Below are 16107 nucleotides of genomic sequence, written 5' to 3' on the forward strand. Positions count from 1 at the left end.
TAAGTTGATTTCTATCACTATAAACAGACCAGTTTTTGCAGCTCTGGGGCTTAAAAAAAAGAAAGGAAAGGCTCTTGGCTGCCCCACTGCTTGGTCCATGACTCAGAAGAGCAGAGCTCTTGTAAGGAAGGGAGGGGAGCTGCCAGTGCTTCACCTGGGTGATCGAGACGGAGGCTCCAGAGAGCTGCACCCAGAGGTTTGCAGGACACAGCCTGGCTGCCCGGAGTGGATAGCACCTCAGCCCCTAGAAGGAGGCTGCAGCTCAGCTCTTTGAGGGCAGCAGGCCTGACTATGTGGAGCTACCATTGCACCATGGGAGGTGTTTCAGACCCTGTAGCCTCACAGGCCCACCCCTCCTAGACAAAAGACTTTCTAGACCTCATCCATTTCCCAACTGTCAATCCCCTAGCCACATCACCCCTTGGGTCCGTCATCTCCTATAAATCCCTTAAACATCAGAGGGACCAGAGTCCTGGGATTACCAGATCCTCTGGGGCAAGATGTCACCTCCCCAGCTCCCCTGTCCCCACCTCTGGTTAGTTGATGGGAAGGAGCAACTCTGTGCGAAACCCATTCTTAAGAAGGCCTGTGACTATATCCACTCAGCACCCGGGCCCACAAGGGCTGTGTCTGCACTGTGGGATGCCATGCCATCTGTGCCAGAGAAGGACACTAGGCATCCACGTGCAGACTGAGCAGCCAGGAAAGCCCACCATTCAGAGATGAAATGGGCAGGCTGCCGGCCAGTACACTGCACGCAATCTTCTTTTAAGAAAATATCAATTTGTAAATATGTAGATAAATGATTCCCTCGTAGGACAGAAGCCACACTTTTCACAGTGGATCCCTCTGGGGGCAAGATTGATGGGTAAGGGAATGGGGAGGCTGAGGGGAGGAGAGAGATGTCAGTTTTTCATGAATAGTGGACATGAAACAGGGGACTTCCAAAGTGGCACAGTGGTAAAGAACCCGCCTGCAGTGCAGGAGACCTGGGTTCCATCCCTAGGTTGGGAAGATCCCCTGGAGGAGGAAATGCCAGCCCACTCAAGTATTCTTGCTTGGAGAATCACATGGACAGAGGAGCCTGGCGGACTACAGTCCATGGTGTCGCAGAGTCGGACATGACTGAGCATGCATGCACGGACAAGGAACAGAGAGCTTGTCGTTGGAAATCCCATTCAGGAAAGCATCTTGGCTCCAGCCTGCTGACCTGGGGAGGCTCTGCATTCTGCCCCACCAGGAGCTGGTGCCTGCAGCCCAACCAGCTGGGGGTAGGAGACCATGAACCTCAGAGCTCCCCACTTTTGGAAACGCCATCTTCTTTCTCTCTGCCCTCACATGGTCCCGCCGTCTAGCAGGCAGGCTGGAAGTGTGGCTATGCAGGGACAGCTGCGCCTCTGAGGCCGTGGGCAGGGAGCCATGGGGTCCCCGCTGATGAACAGCTCTGCTCTCTGCTTGCCTGGGCTGGTGTCGCAGTCCCCTTGTCCTGGGTTTCCTTCCTGCAAAAAGGACCTGATCATTCACATTACCATCCAGGAACCTGGTTGTTCTGAACTGTGGCCCCTGGCTTTCTCTTCTGCAGAGCATCTTCCACAAAAACAGCCACATACAGGCTCCACTGGTAGTCCAGTGATTAAGAATCCATCTTGCAATTCAAGGGACACCGGTTCAATCCCTGCTCTGAAAAGATCCCACATGCCTTGGAGCAACTAAGCAGGTGCACCAGAGCTACTGAGGCCGTGCTCTAAAACCCTTGGGTCACAACTGCTGAGCCTGCATGCTGCAGCTACTGAAGCCTGCGTGCCTAGAGCCCATGTTCTGCAACAAGAGAAGGCACCTCAGTGAGAAACCCGTGCACTGCAACAAAGGGTAGCCCCGCTCACCACAGCTAGAGAAAGCCCGCGTGAGGCAAAGAAGACCCACCACAGTAAAAAAAAAAAAAAGGAAAAACAGCCACATAGTGCCTCAGGGTTGCACCCCTAATTTTATCACAGTTACGGCCCTCTCTCTAGTCCCACCTTGAATATACAACAGGCATCTAACCAGACACCTTGGAGAACCCTCAGCTTGTTGAGAGTGAGTTTGGTATATCTGGGTTGAAAATCTCTTCTGTTTACTCACTGAGCAACTTCAGATGAATGACTTGATTTCTGGGTCTTGATTTGCTTGTCTATAGAATGAGAGTAATCCCCTCCCACAGGGATATTTGTGAATTAAATGAGATAATGGGTGTCGTGTGCCCTTTTCGTGGTCACCTTCGGGACTTGGAAGCCCGAATGAACCAGCGCTCACCAGAGTCCCCTGGGATGCGTCACTGTCACCGTGTGCCCTCTCACACACCTTCATTCTCAGCGGAGACGTCCTCTCCCTTACTGGACCCAGATTCCATTAGAGAACATTCTGGCTGTTACTCACATACCTGCAGCCCCACCCCTGTTCCTGGCTGTCACCTCCGGTGCCTGAGGCTGTTTTTGTCCCTTCCTCTTTCTGCAAGTGGGGGTTTCTGTACTCATCGCTTGGGAGACGCCAGCTGTGAATTCCTGTAACTCAGAAGATGCCAAAGCTATGGAAGTCCATCCACACCGACCCCGAGACCTAAACCAAAGGGTGATCCGTGGGCGTCACCACCGCCTAACTTTGTGTTCCTAAAAGGGGTCCTCCTGGCCTTGCAACCCCAGGGAAGGAAACAGGTTCAAAAAGAAACTAGAATTTTCATGAGCAAACAAAATTTCTCAGCCCAGGAGAAACCCACCCTTGATGGACGTGCTTCCCCCGCAGCTCACCCCGTGATGCCCACTGTGCTGTCAGCTGGCGTCTCATCAGGATGTGAACCAGGCGCTCTCCCCCGCCCCCAAGGCTGCAGTGGGCAGATCCTCCCTTCCCTCTCCCCACCACAGTCACCCAGCCAGCCTGCTGTGGACGTTCCACCCTTGGTGGCCTCCTGGGACTGTGAAGTGAGTGAGACCCAGCCAGCTCAGAAGTATGTACAGAGGCAGCAGCCCCTTCGGGCTCAGTCTGGGGTCAGCCTTGGTCACTGGGGTTCTGAGCAGCTGCCTTCAGCCCAGAAGGTTCTATTTCTCCGCCATGAAAAGCTCAGGCCTCGGGTCCAGCTCAGAGGGTCTGGGTTCTCTCCCCCTGCACACACCTGCATCCAGCTAGTGTCTGAGTCCTGGCCCATGGAGGTGGTGAGGGCGTGACCACCCTCCCCTCTCCTAACCCCTGGGCTCCCCACCCCCGCGTTCTCCTCACTCTTTTCCTGCCCCCTCCCCCCCCCCCCTCCCCCCCCCCCCCTCCCCCCCCTTCCCCCCCGCCCATCTGCAGGAGCCCCTCCCTGCCCCCAGGCCCCTCCTCCTAACCAGCCCAGGCCCCGCCCAGTCACCGTCTCTCTGTCTCTCGCCAGAGATCTATGGTAGCTCACACAGTTGGTGACACAGCGTGGGTGTGCACGGCCCTAGTTGTGCGAACCAGGAGGGATCAGCTCAGCTAATTTCCTGGGCTCACTATTCTACATACGTTCTATCATTAATCGCCCAACAAAACTGCTACTTAGAAAACAATTTTAAAAATTGTGGTAAAATACACTTCACATAAAATTTGCCATCTTAACCATTTTTCGAGTGTGCAGTTCAGTGGTACTAAGTCCATTCACAAACTGCTGTTCCTTAACCTGCTGAGCAATAACTTCCCACCCCTCTTATCCCCAGCCCCTGGCAGTCACCATCAGACTTACTCTTTTTATGAAGTTGACTACTCTAAATGCCTCAAATCATATAACTCAAATTATACAGCATTTTGTCTTTTCGTGACTGGCTTATTTCACTTAGCATATTGTCCTTAAGGCTCATCCATGTTGTAGCTTGTGTCAGAATTTCCTTCCTTTTTAAAGGCTGAATAATATTTATTCCACTGTATGTGTTAATGTGTAGCACATTTTGTTTATCCTTAAATGAACACTTGGGTTGCTTCCTCATCTAGTGTCTGTGAAGAATGCTGCTATGAACAGGAGTGTACACTTATCTTCCCAAGACCCTGCTTTCAATTCTGATGTATACCTAGAAGTGGAATTGCTGGGTCATGTGGTCATTTTCATTCTGTTTGAGGAATCCACTATACTGTTTTTCTTGTAAAATAGGAAGACCCCCTGGAGAAGGAAATGGCAATCCACTCCAGCACTCTTGCCTGGAAAATCCCATGGACAGAAGAGCTTGATAGGCTATACTGTTCATGGGGTCGCAAAGAGTCCGACATGACTGAGTGACTTCACTTTCACTTTGAACCATTTTACATTCTATATTAGTTTTAATAGTTTTCTGGTGGCTTTTTTTTTTTGGTGGGATATTTAGGGTTTTCTACATGTAAGATCAGACTGTCTACAAACAGAGACAATTTTACTTCCTCCTGTGCAGTTTGAATGCTTTTTGTTTCTACCTCTTGCCTAATGATCTTGCTAGAACTGCCAGTACTATGTTGAAGAGAAGTGGTGCAAGTGGGCACCTCACCTTGTTCCTGGTCTTAGAGGATGCACCTTTAGCATCTCACACTGAGTATGATGTTCATCATGGATCTGTCACACGTGCTTTTATCATGTTGCCATAGTTTCCCTTCATTCCTAATCTGTCAAGTGTTCTTCCCATGGAGGTTGTTGGATTTTGTCAAATACTTTTTCTGCATCAGTTGGGATGATCATATGGTTTTCTCCCTCTTTGTTTTGTTGATGTGGCTATTCTCCAGAGTACCAATCCTGTAACTTCCTGTCTTCAAGACCTAGCATTCTCAAACTCTTTAAATTTTGCCAAACTAGTAGGTCTGAGAAGGTATTTGTAGGTGGTTTTTGTTTTTGTTTTTTTGTATTTTCAAGTATTAGTGCTGGGTCAGTTTTATCCTTTGGAATGTTTTTCCGCAGACTAGGACTTGCCTTTTGACTAACAGAAGCTTTTATTTATTTCTGGCTGTACTGAGACTTCGTTGCTGCTCGCCGGCTTTCTCTGTTTGCGGCGAGTGGGGGTTCCTCTTCGTTGTGCGGTGCTTGGGCTTCTCTTGCGGCAGAACCCAGGCTCTAGGCACATGCAGTTCAGTAGTTGTGGTGCCCGGGCTCTAGAGCTCAGCTTCAATAGTTGCTCCGCGGGCTGCGGACTCCTCCTGGACGAGGGATCGAACCTATGTCCCCTGCATCGGCAGGCAGCGTCTCATGCACTGCACCACCCGGAAAGCCCAATTTGTTTGTTTTTAATGAAGTAGATAGACTTTCTCAGCCTTCTCCCTCATGGTTCATGTTTTCTGTGTTTCAAGAAACTCATCCCTATACTGATTATGGTTTTTCCTTTTTTCACTCAGGATTTTAATCCATGTAGAAGTGACGTGTATGCATGGTGAAGGTAGAGAGCCAATTTCCTCTTTCCGTACGATGGGTCGCTGTCCCAGCCACACGCAGTGTGTTGTTTGGCCTGTCCCCACTGGTCTCGCACCTGCTTTTAGGTGGCTGTGATGTCTGGGACGTGTGCACAGGCCCTGGTAGTGATGGTTGCCTCCTGCGAGGTCAGCTGGGTGGTTGAGGGAGAGACGTGAAAAGAAACTTATTTTTCTCCATTCACCCTTCTGAACCTTTTGAGTTTCATTTGAACTAATCCATAAAATAAAAAGAATGGTTTATTTAAACAACTTAAAAGGAAACACTTTTCTAACCATGTGTGTGTTAGTTGCTCAGTCGTGTCCATCTCTTTGAGACAGACTTCTCTGTCCATAGGAGTCTCCAGGCAAGAATACTGGAGTGGGTAGCCGTTCCCTTCTCCAGGGGATCTTCCTGACCCAGGGATCGAACGCAGGTCTCTTTTGTCTCCTGCATTGACAGGTGGGGTTTTTTTTAACTACTGAGCCACTGGGGAAGCCCTGGAGTAAGGTCACCACATCACACATGTCACCCCATTCACCCCATTTTTTTTCATGGGTTTCAAGTGCTACTATACTTGTGTTAATTAATACAGCATTAGAGTAATTTGGTGGAGAAGGCAATGGCACCCCACTCCAGTACTCTTGCCTGGAAAATCCCATGGACGGAGGAGCCTGGTGGGCTACAGTCCATGGGGTCACTAAGAGTCGGACATGACTGAGTGACTTCACTTTCAGTTCTCACTTTCATGCATTGGAGAAGGAAATGGCAACCCACTCCAGTGTTCTTGCCTGGAGAATCCCAGGGACGGGGGAGCCTGGTGGGCTGCTGTCTATGGGGTCACACAGAGTCGGACACGACTGAAGTGACTTAGCAGCAGCAGCAGCAGCAGAGTTATTTGGGGCTTCCCTGGTGGCTCAGACAGTAAACATTCTGCCTGCAATGTGGGAAACCCAGGTTCAATCCCTGAGTCAGGAAGATCCCCTTGGAGAAGGAAATGGTGACTCATTCCAGTATTGTTGCCTGGAGAATCCATGGACAGAGGAGCCTGGCGGGCTACAGTCCATGGGGTTGCAAAGACTTGGACACGACTGAGAGACTAACACACACACACTAGAGTAAGTTAGGTGGCACTAGCGATAAAGAATCTGCCTGCCAGTGCCAGGGATTTAAGAGACATGGGTTCAATCCCTGGGTCAGGAAGATCCCCTAGAGGAGGAAACGGCAACCCACTCAAGTATTCTTGCCTGGAAACTTCCATGAACAGAGGAGCCTGGTGGGCTGTGGTCCATGGGGTCGCACAGAGTCGGACACGACTGAGCGTCCTGAGTGAGTGAATGTGGAGTAATGAACTGCTTTCTCCCATTGATTGCTTTGCTCCTGTGCCGATGCATCATTTCCACTGTGTTGTGGTCTTTGTGGCCACCAACTTCTCCCTGCATTGGAAAGCAGGAGGCGGTCTGGTGACTGGCCACTAAAAACTTCACAACTCTTGGTTCAAAAGCCCCCAGGCTGGGGCCAGAAGGGAAGTTGTATGTAATCTTGGCTCCTGGCTCTGGATTCTGTCTGCCAGCGCATCCACTGCTGCTGCTGCTGAGTGCTTCAGTCATGTCCGACTCTGTGTGACCCCACAGACGGCGGCCCACCCGGCTCCCCGTCCCTGGGATTCTCCAGGCAAGAACACTGGAGTGGATCGCCATTTCCTTCTCCAATGCATGAGAGTGAAAGTGAAAGTGAAGTCGCTCAGTTGTGTCCGACTCTGTGTGACCCCATAGACGGCAGCCCACCAGGATGCCCCGTCCCTGGGGTTCTCCAGGCAAGAACACTGGAGTGGGAGGCCATTTCCTTCTCCAATGCATGAAGGTGAAAAGTGAAAGTGAAGTCACTCAGTCATGTCTGACCCTCAGCAACCCCATGGACTGCAGCCTTCTAGGCACCTCCATCCATGGGATTTTCCAGGCAAGAGTACTGGAGTGGGGTGCCATTGCCTTCTCTGGCATCCGCTAGGGAAAAGTAGCAATTTGGATTTGTTTTTATCAGCTGTGGCCTGATGGACAGAGCTAACAATGCAGAGAAGAGAGCTCGGCCCTTGAACAAACTGTAGAACCCTCAGCTTTGGGTGGGGCATGGAGGCAGGGCAGGACCAGTGCATAAATGGGTGGAGGGCATGTAGAGCCCTAGAAAGCAGAAGTGAGACTGAAGCCAGAAGGCACTGCTCTCCTGGTGGAATGCCGGGTCTGTGGACATCCCCTGGGCAGCTTGACTTCCCGCTCATCATCCTGACACCACGACCCATGGAGACTCCAAAAGGTTCCGCCTTCGGTCCTTTTGCTCCCTCTCCCCCACCGCCCTGGTCCGAGCCCAAGGACTCCATTGCCACTGCCACGATTCGGCCTCCATGCAGGTCTGGAGGTGGTTTTCTGCAGCCATGCTCAGGGCACATCAAGCCTGCGCTTACAGCCTTCTGGTGGGCTCTCCTCCCCAGCGCCGCCCAGCTGCCCTGCCCACCCCACCCTCATCTCAGGGTCTCACCACCCTTCTTTCCACTCCTTGAGCAGAGGAAGTATGTTCCCACGTCCGGGCCTGTGTGCTCTCCCCACCTGATCACTTTTTCCTGGGGGACTCAGGCACCTGATCTCTCAGAGACCTTCCCTGACAAACCCGCCTCCCCACTTCACTTATTTTTTCCCCACATCATTTCTTATGGCACTTTCTTCAGTTGAAAATCAGCCACTTCTTCCCTGGCTGTCCAGTTGTTAAGACTTCACCTTCCAATGCAGGGGCTGTAGGTTCGCTCCCTGGTCAGAGAGTTAAGATCCCACATGCCAAGGGGCCAAAAAAAAAAAAAGCATGAAACAGGAGCAATATTGTAATAAATTCAATAAAGACTTTAAAAAAATGGTACACATGAAAAAAATCTTTCAAAAATAAAATTACTGGTTTAATGAATATGATTACTATTTACAGGGCTTCCTCAGTGGCTCAAATAATCCACCTGTCAAAGCAGGAGCTGCAGGAGATGTGGGCTCGATCCCTGGGTCGGGAAGACCCCTGGAGAATAGAATGGCACCCCACTTCAGCCTTCTTGCTGGGATAATATCATGGACAGAGAAGCCTGGTGGGCTACAGTCCATGGGGTCAAAAAGAGTTGGACACGACTGAAGCGACTTAGCATGCATGCATTACTAATTACTTGTTTAATGAACATTTGCCCTCTGGAACACCTGCCTTGTTCTCCAAGCCTGCAACACCGCTGGCACGGAGAGGGTCCTCAGTAATAGTTGCTGAGTGAGTAAAGGAATCTCAGCAGGTAGCATGGTGAGATCCTTTGAAAAGCCAGCCTAATTCACAAAGCATCACTGGTCGTTCACGTTTCTACACACAAGAACTGGGCTTCCCCAGTGACTCAGATGGTAAAGGATCTGGCTGCAAAGCAGGAAAACTGGGTTCAGTCCTTAGGTTGGGAAGATCCCCTGAAGCAGGGAATGGCAGCCCACTCTAGTATTCTTGCCTGGAGAATCCCATGGATGGAGGAGCCTGATGGGCTACAGTCCATGGGGTTGCAAAGAGTTGGACATGACTGAGTGATTAACACACACACACACACACACACACACACACACACACACGCGCGAATTAGTCTGCAGTTAACGCAATCAATGCTGGAGCTGCCTTAGAGCAAGTGCTTGCAGCCACGCCCTGGGTTGGAAACCTTGGGCCTCTGAACAGGATCCGGAAGTGCCACTATCTGAAACATCTGAAGTCTGGGTTATGATGTGCGCTGCCTACATGAGGCTACCCTACTTTCTAAAATCTCCCATGGGCATCCTCATTTTCTCTGTTGATGTACATTTCCTCATCCTTGGAGATCAGCCAGAAATCCATCCACAGGCTCTCATTTTTCCCTTGAAGTGATGTCTGATGTGATGCTCACAGGTGGCGAGAAACTTCCCTGCCCTGTCTGTGTCTGTGCATTCACCTTCCGCTTCTTCTCTCGTTGGTGCATCTCGACTCCAGGTACACACCTGTGTGGCCCCACCACCTCTCCTTCCTGCACTCTAAGGCCGGCTTCTTCCCAGGGCTCTCCTGGCACCTTATGTCTCCCACAGTAATTATTTATTACCCGTGGAACAGGTCTAGGAGCTTTTCAAGGAAGGAGCAATCTTAATCATCTTTCTATCCTTATGGCCTGCAGTGTACATGTTTGATGAACAAGTAGTGAGTCAATGTGTGAATGACCAAGCGTGTGGATAAGTGAGGGAGTGAATGAATGATCCGTCTTCCTGGCTGTCATGGTGTCTCTCTGGTGGTTCTGACCCAGGACAAGCAGGGGAATAGTTTCGAGTGGGCAGCAACTTCCTTTGTCCTTTTGGGCTGCCCCTGGAGGCAGCCTACCCACATTCACCCCCACATGCCTTCTTCTTTGCTCAAGACCCAGATTTTGGTCAGGTCCCAGGTCCCTGAAAGCTCCGTGACACCCGCTCAGGCTTAGCGCTTCCCAGCCTTTCCTCAGTCAGAAAGGGTTTGGTCTGCTGGTGTTTTACAAGATTTAAAGATTCTTTTTTAGTATTTATTTATTTGGCTGTGCTGAGTCTTAACTGCGGCATATGGGAGCTTCAGTCTTTGTTGGGGCATGCAGGATTTTTGGCTGTGGCATGCAAACTCTCAGTTGCAGACATGTGGGATCTAGTTCCCTGACTAGGATTCAAACCTGGGCCCCCTGCATTGAGGGCACAGAGTCTTGGCCACTGGATCACCAGGGAAGTCCTTAAAGATTCTTTTGAGAGTGGACACAACACTTGGATGCACATGCGCACACACACACACACACTCGGGTAGATGAAAAGCAGAATTTTTTCTTACTTACAGCTCCAGGTGGGAGAAGGCCTCCAGGCAGGGCCAGTCTGGGGGACCCAGCACCTAGGGGTAGAAAAACAGGCAGCTGGAGCTGTGGGGAGCAGCCTGGGTGTGGCAAGTGGGATAGGGCTAACTAGATTTCACAGGCTCCCCACGGACTGGCTAATCTGAATGACCTGGCATTATAAACCCCAGGGCCTAGGGCCTACCCCTGGTTGTCCCGTACGAGTGGCACATGAAGTGCCATACAAGTGCCATGAAGCAGAACCTGATAAGGGAAGTGGCTGGAGTGTGGACTTGATCAGCTGCTCAAGAAAGGGAAATGACAAGCCTCCAACCGCGGCCTCAAAAGTGGGTCAAGAGAGTGTTCAAAACAAAGCTCTATTGCAACTGAGCCCTTTAATGTGAGTCCCACAGTGAGTTATGCAACCATAAAGCACCCGAGCAGCATGCACAGTGAGACGAGGATCGTTTCTCTACCTCGGGGGGTCCAACCAACAACAGAGAAATCAGGGTCCTGCCCCAAAGGACTACTTAAAACAAATGACTCTGGAGATAGGACGAGGTTCTGGATAAATGCAGGTTCTTCTGGAGACAGAGGAACGACCAACCCAGAGAGTGCTGCTCGATCAGCCACATGTCCCCTGTGGCTCTAGAGAGGGCTGCCCGAAGGCACGTGCGGTCCTGGTGCTTGGCCAGCGAGCACCCTTCACGTGGACATTCTCGCGCTGAGGATGCTCGGGCGAGGGGAGAGTCGCGGTCACGGAGCAGCAGCAAGCCCGACCCAGGAGCCCCAGCTCTGTCTCAAGCCTTCTCCTCTCACTGTGGACTAGAACCAACAAATAAATCGAGAGCGGTCTCCCTACAGAGCTGTCCAAGGGCCAGCGGTCACGGCCACGCCATCCTGCTCACAGCACCAATTGTTCTCTGAGACTTAAAGGTCCCTTTGATGGTGCCCAGCACAAAGGTCCTCAGATAGATGAAAGGCAGACTCTTTGTTACTTACAGCTCCAAACCAGAGCAGGCTGCCAGCAGGGCCACGCAGGCGCTCACACCCGCGGACCAGGGACCAGGCAACCGTTGCTGCAGAGGCCACTCGTGTGTGGCAAGTGGGGTGGGGTCAACTAGGTTTCTCAGGCTCCCTGTGGATGGGCTAGCTTGAGTCACTTCTCATTTCTTCTGGAGTCAAATCCTAGGCTTCCCATCACAGTCACGATGACCCCGCCGTCTTGGCTCTCCCACTGCAGAGCATCCCCCCCACCACCATGGCCTCTGACGTGCGGGGACTGGACAGGTACCAACCATGTACACACAAGGGTGTCCACACACCTCTTGCGACCGGCTCCAGGGTGCACGGCTGGATGAGAGACCCTGGAATGTGATTTGGGTTTCCAACACTCCACAGCTGGCGCAGGACTGGCCATTGCCAGCGTGTGCTGGGCTGTGCCACTGGTCACTGGGTGCCCTTAATCCTCCGTCTGGGTGGAGGACTGGAGCCCATGAGCCCACGGCGGGACTGACTCAGGGCGGGCTGGGCCCTCAGCCCTGCAGCTCTGGTTACGGGGAGGTTTGTCCCGGCTCCTGGTCCCTGGACTGGATATTGTCGTAGCTGTGGGGACCTCAGGAAGGGGCCCTCAGCCAGCGCTGGGAGGGCTGCTGGATGTGGGTCACATATCGTGAGTTCAGGTCTGCTTCTGTCACCAGAGGCTGTGTCGTCATTCCACCTCCCCCCCACCCCCAGAAGCCTCAGTCTCCTCACATGTGAAGTAGACACACTCGTGGTTCCACCTCTTGAGCTGCTACAGGGTTAAGCCAGCCTTTCCTACCTGGAGCCCATCCAGATGCGTCTGTGATAAGTCACTTCAGTTGTGTTCAACTCTTTAGTGACCCCACAGACTGTAGCCTGCCAGGCCCCTGCACCCACGGGATCTTCCCAGACGAGAATACTGGAGGGGGTTGCATGCCCTCCTCCAGGGGATCTTCCCAGACGAGAATACTGGAGGGGGTTGCATGCCCCCCTCCAGGGGACCTTCCCAGACGAGAATACTGGAGGGGGTTGCATGCCCCCTCCAGGGGACCTTCCCAGACGAGAATACTGGAGGGGGTTGCATGCCCTCCTCCAGGGGATCTTCCCAGACGAGAATACTGGAGGGGGTTGCATGCCCCCCTCCAGGGGACCTTCCCAGACGAGAATACTGGAGGGGGTTGCATGCCCTCCTCCAGGGGATCTTCCCAGCCCCGGGACAGAACCTGTGTCTCTACATCTCCTGGGTTGTTAGCAGGAGGGGCCAAGTGCAACCTAGTGGTGGCTAGAGGCTGGGTTCTGCACTTGACCGAGGGCTTGGAGAATGTTAGGGTGCAACACGCAGCTGCGCGAGATGTTCTAAAAAGTTCAAGAACAGAGACCAGAGTGGAACCAACTTCACGGGAGTGAGCGTGGCACTGTGAGGTCATGGGTACCTGGTGGGGAAACCTGGAAAGGGCCCGGAGGTCAGCTTGGCAGGAATGTCATGGCTTTAGGTCACACTAGGGGCTCTTTGGCCGGACAGACAGGGAGGCTCTTGTGGGAATCCCCAGGCGTGCATGTCCTACAGCTTGGTGATGCAGTGGTGGAAATCAGTTACAAGACCCTAACTGTGGGCTCACATCTCAGGGTAAAAGGCTGAGATTTGGAAATGAGAAGGAGTTTGGCGGGGGGGCCTGGAGCTTATCTCCAGGGGAAGGGAGCGGGGACAATCTGCTTCAAGTTCAGGCCTTGGAGCCTGCTTGAAGAATCTAACCTGTGACCGCACAGTCTGAGGGACACAGGGACTGGAATCAAATTTGAGCCTGAAAAGTCCAGAGAGGGAGGGACTGGCTGGTGGCCTGCTCCCTTGCTGGATCCCAAGTATGGGTGGTGTGGGGTGTGGGGTGTGGGGGCAGGGATATGGGGGGATGGCGGCTAAGGGGGTAGGGGTGGGGGGTGTCAGCGAGTGAGGGCCCTGGGGTGGTCTTGCCTCTGGTGGGAAGGGGCCACACTGAGGGACTGGAAGGACTGGAGGCCAGGCTGGCTTCCCAGGGTCCCTTAGTAAGCAGAGTAAGCAGCAGGGCGGACAGAAACACAACCTTCCTCATGTAGGGTCTGCGGATCACAGGTGCCCTGCAAAGCCCTTGAATCTGGGGGTGAAGAGTGAACTGAAGGGACAGAGGAAAATTAAAATGCAGCAACCTCCCTGCTGAGTCCAGTGGCTGAGGCTCTGTGCACCCCACACAGAGGCCCCGGGTTCAATTCCAGGTCAGGAAGCTAGAGCCCACACACTGCAACTAAGACCTGACACAGCCAAATAAATAGACAGACATATTTAAAAAAATTAAAATGCAGCTGCTTTTCAATTGCCTCACACAAACGCTCATGAACGTCAGTCTATGGGAGGGGCTGGGCTTGCTAGGAGATATAGAAGCTACTTTATTTCCTTCTTCCTTACCCTGCCCTTCAAACACCATGCAGAGTCCTTCTTCTCCTGACTCCTGGTTGAAATCTCAGCTTCTATCCTCACAGCCTTGTTGTCCAACAAAAAGATAACACGAGCAAGCCACATGGCTGCACGTTTAACTCTAACATTCTAGTAGCCAGAGTAGAAAAAGCAAAATGGGATGAGTAGAGTTAATTAATTTTAATAAAGTATTTTATTATAATGTATAACGTATGGGCTACCTGATGTGAAGAGCTGACTCAATGGAAAAGATCCTGATGCTGGGAAAGATTGAGGGCAGGAGGAGAAGGGGATGAGAGGACGAGATGGTTGGATGGCATCACCGACTCAATGGACATGAGTTTGAGCAAACTCCAGGAGATGGTGAAGGACAAGAAAGCCTGGCATGCTGCAGTCCATGCGGTCGCAGAGTCGGACACAGCTTAGTGATCGAACAACAATGATGACAATGTATTTTATTTAACCCAGTATATGTAAAATATTATGATTTAAACAGTTAATGTAAAATAGGAGATATTTTACACTTTTTCCCCATACTAAGCCTTTGAAATGCAGTGTTTTTAAACATTTTATTTTTTTGATGGTTTTCTTGGCTGAACATAAGCTTTTTAGTTTGATGTAGTCCCATCTGTGAATTTTTGCTTTCATTTCCAGTGCCTTTGGAGTCCGATCCAAAAAACTACCGCCAGGAGCAAGGTCAAGGAGCTTACTGCCCATGATTTCTGCCAGAGGTTTTACGGTTTCTGATTTGACATTCAGGTCTTCCATCCATTTTGCCTTAGCCTCGTATGTGTGGTGTGGGGTAGGGATCCAGCTTGGTCCTCTTGCACAAAGCTCTCCAGTTTTCCCAGCACCAGTCATTAAAGAGACTGTCCTTGCCCTGGTTTGCATTCTTGACTCCTTTGTTGTAAATTAACTGACCATAAATTTAGCATTTATGTCAGGGCTTTATGCTATTCCGTTGATCTACGTGTCTGTTGCTAAAGAAAACAGAACAAATGAACAAACAAAACAAAAAACTCATAGCTACAGAAAACAGACGGGTGGCTATCAGAGAGCCCGGGCCTGTGGGGAGGACAGAAGGGTGAAGGGGCCAGTCATGCAGCAACAGATGGGAGCCACACTTTTGTGGTGGCCACTTTGCAGTATACATGAATATGGAACGGTTATGTTGTACACCTGAAGCTAATATACTGTTCGTATCAGTTTTATGTCAATTAACAAAATGAAGTGCAATATGTATTTTATAATTCTAGATTATCTCTATTCAGACTGGCCTCATTTCAAGAGCGCAATAGCCTCATCTGACTCCCAGATATCGAGGAATGGTTTTGTTTCCAGGTATTTAAAAAATCTGGTCCAGTCTGGAACTAAAACTGTGATTTATTCAATTCAAAAGTCCCTTCCCCACCCTGGACAGCTCTGGGCTTGGAAACCAGCAGTAGAAGAAGGTATGTGTGTCGGGGATGGGGGGAATAGGTGGTCTCCCACTGATGGGTGGTCTTTCTGCCCCTTTGCTCCGTCCCTCTTCCTCTGCCCAGGGCTAGGGGCCAGGGACAATTAGAGGTCAAGGACAGAATCCTGGGCGTGTGTCTCTCTCCGATGTTGTACCTGCTGGAGTAACATCCTAGGCTGCCTTCTTCCATCCTGTGCTTCTGTGCTGGGGAACAGTCACCTGCGGTTCCCTGATGCTTGCACTCAGCTCTGGGCTGCTGGCTGTCCTCCACTCCTGGATTCCCTTTGGGGCGGTCACCTTGCCTCTCAAGGCCTCCCGAGCCCTTCAGAGATGCCCATTCCTCTGACTGCCCCAGCGGCCCACCTGCGGGGGCAGTGCACACCCACCATTCCTCTCCCATTTTGCTCCAGGAGCAGCGCCAGCCCTGTTCTTGCTCTTAGACGCTCCACGGACAAATCTGGTGCTGCTCCCTGATGCCCACTCCCCCACCCCCAGGGGACCCAGCGACTCCCTTGATGCCCATTTGTTTGGTCTGCGATCACTGTCCTCCCTTACCTTCTACCTTCAAAGTGGATAACAGAATAATAGAGGCAGAACCTCCCTTTGCTGAAACCTACGTGATTGGATTTCTTGTCTCTCTATGGGGACGCCAAGACCCCTTATCAGCCTGTGACATTTACAAATACAGTCAGGAAGGGTGCGCCCGCACCAAAATATTAACATTGGCAGTCCCCAGGTATAAACATTCCAAGGGATTTTTATTTTTGCATCTTGGAATTTCTTATTATATAAATGTTTGATATTTATTATTTTTATTATAATTTAAAAATTATAATAATGAGATTATATAATCATAATAATTAAATTATAATTTAAATTTATTATACTTTTTTGAGGAAACCAATGACTCTGGGAGTCAAGTAAGATAAAAATAT

This window comes from Bos mutus, chromosome 11 (genome assembly GCF_027580195.1).
Source record: "Bos mutus isolate GX-2022 chromosome 11, NWIPB_WYAK_1.1, whole genome shotgun sequence".
Taxonomy (NCBI): Eukaryota; Metazoa; Chordata; class Mammalia; order Artiodactyla; family Bovidae; genus Bos; species Bos mutus.